General features: G+C 54.0%; 1 protein-coding gene across 5 annotated transcripts in view; it reads right to left on the reverse strand.

Annotated features, from left to right (window-relative positions):
* phactr4b (phosphatase and actin regulator 4b) overlaps positions 1–2,500 on the reverse strand; it is a 43,805-nt gene that overhangs the window by 30,237 nt on the left and 11,068 nt on the right. The gene's annotated exons all lie outside the window — the stretch shown is intronic.

A 2,500-nucleotide genomic window follows, 5' to 3' on the forward strand; every position in this document is an offset into this window, starting at 1 on the left:
AAGGCTCCCCTCAGGAACGTGCTAACGCTAAAGACTCCCCTCAGGAACGTGCTAACGCTAAAGGCTCCCCTGAGGAACGTGCTAACGCTAAAGGCTCCCCTCAGGAACGTGCTAACGCTAAAGGCTCCCCTCAGGAAAGTGCTAACGCTAAAGGCTCCCCTGAGGAACGTGCTAACGCTAAAGGCTCCCCTCAGGAATGTGCTAACGCTAAAGGCTCCCCTGAGGAACGTGCTAACGCTAAAGGCTCCCCTCAGGAACGTGCTAATGCTAAAGGCTCCCCTCAGGAACGTGCTAATGCTAAAGGCTCCCCTCAGGAACGTGCTAATGCTAAAGGCTCCCCTCAGGAACGTGCTAATGCTAAAGGCTCCCCTCAGGAACGTGCTAACGCTAAAGACTCCCCTCAGGAATGTGCTAACGCTAAAGGCTCCCCTGAGGAACGTGCTAACGCTAAAGGCTCCCCTCAGGAACGTGCTAACGCTAAAGGCTCCCCTCAGGAAAGTGCTAACGCTAAAGGCTCCCCTGAGGAACGTGCTAATGCTAAAGGCTCCCCTCAGGAACGTGCTAACGCTAAAGGCTCCCCTCAGGAACGTGCTAACGCTAAAGGCTCCCCTGAGGAACGTGCTAACGCTAAAGGCTCCCCTCAGGAACATGCTAATGCTAAAGGCTCCCCTCAGGAACATGCTAATGCTAAAGGCTCCCCTCAGGAACGTGCTAATGCTAAAGGCTCCCCTCAGGAACGTGCTAACGCTAAAGGCTCCCCTCAGGAACATGCTAATGCTAAAGGCTCCACTGAGGAAAACAGTCATGCTAAATAACAGTAACAGCCTCCCAGCCTTGCTGCTGAGGGTGTGTCCTATGCACGGGGATTCTGTCTGTTCAGTCAGTGTGTTTCAGGAGGGAAAAACAGCTTCAGCAGCCAGGCCTGATCTGATCTGATAAAAACACTTCACCTGAGTTACACAGTCACACAGGTAACCTTCAGCCTTCACCTCACAGACACGCAGGTAACCTTCAGACTTCACCTCACAGACACGCAGGTAACCTTCAGACTTCACCTCACAGTCACACAGGCACAGGTAACCTTCAGCCTTCACCTCACAGACATGCAGGTAACCTTCAGACTTCACCTCACAGTCACACAGACACAGGTAACCTTCAGACTTCACCTCACAGACACAGGTAACCTTCAGCCTTCACCTCACAGACACGCAGGTAACCTTCAGACTTCACCTCACAGTCACACAGACACAGGTAACCTTCAGCCTCCACCTCACAGACACGCAGGTAACCTTCAGACTTCACCTCACAGACACACAGACACAGGTAACCTTCAGACTTCACTTCACAGACACACAGGTAACCTTCAGCCTTCACCTCACAGACATGCAGGTAACCTTCAGACTTCACCTCACAGACACACAGGTAACCTTCAGACTTTACCTCACAGACACAGGTAACCTTCAGACTTCACCTCACAGTCACACAGACACAGGTAACCTTCAGACTTCACCTCACAGACACGCAGGTAACCTTCAGACTTTACCTCACAGACACAGGTAACCTTCAGACTTCACCTCACAGTCACACAGACACAGGTAACCTTCAGACTTCACCTCACAGTCACACAGACACAGGTAACCTTCAGCCTTCACCTCACAGTCACACAGACACAGGTAACCTTCAGACTTCACCTCACAGACACAGGTAACCTTCAGACTTCACCTCACAGTCACACAGACATAGGTAACCTTCAGGTGACCATCATGCCCCAAATAGCCCAGCACACAGGAGGAAGACCACAGCTATGCTCACTCAGCACACGCACTTCACACCACATTCCAGAACATTCCCAGACCTGCTTGCCCAACACAGAGGGGTATGGGATTGGGAAGGGACCCTGCTGCAGCTAGGGGGACCCTCAGCATGGGGGTAGAGATGGGTGTTGGGGGAGCTGGGTGTTGGGGGAGATGGGTATTGGGGACCTATGTGTTGGGGGAAATAAGTGTTGGGGGAGATGGGTGGGTGTTGGGGGAGATAAGTGTTGGGGCAGGTGGGTGTTGGGGACCTATGTGTTGGGGGAGCTGAGTGTTGGGGGGATAAGTGTTGGGTGAGCTGGGTGGGTGCTGGTGGATAAGTGTTGCGGGAGTTGGCTGGGTGTTGGGGGAGCTGAGTGTTGTGGGGATAAGTGTTGGGGAGATGAGTGTTGGGGGAGCAGGGTGTTGGGGCAGGTGGGTGTTGGGGACCTATGTGTTGGGGGAGATAGGTGGGTGTTGGGGGGATACATGTTGGGGAGATGGGTGGGTGTTGGGGGGATAAGTGTTGGGGGAGCTGGGTGGGTGTTGGGGGGATAAGTGTTGGGGGAGCTGGGTGGGTGTTGGGGGGATAAGTGTTGGGGGAGCTGGGTGGGTGTGGGGGGATAAGTGTTGGGGGAGCTGGGTGGGTGTTGGGGGGATAAGTGTTGGGGGAGCTGGGTGGGTGTTGGGGGGATAAGTGTTGGGGG

The sequence above is a fragment of the Anguilla anguilla genome, chromosome 1 (genome assembly GCF_013347855.1).
Source record: "Anguilla anguilla isolate fAngAng1 chromosome 1, fAngAng1.pri, whole genome shotgun sequence".
In the NCBI taxonomy this organism is placed as follows: domain Eukaryota; kingdom Metazoa; phylum Chordata; class Actinopteri; order Anguilliformes; family Anguillidae; genus Anguilla; species Anguilla anguilla.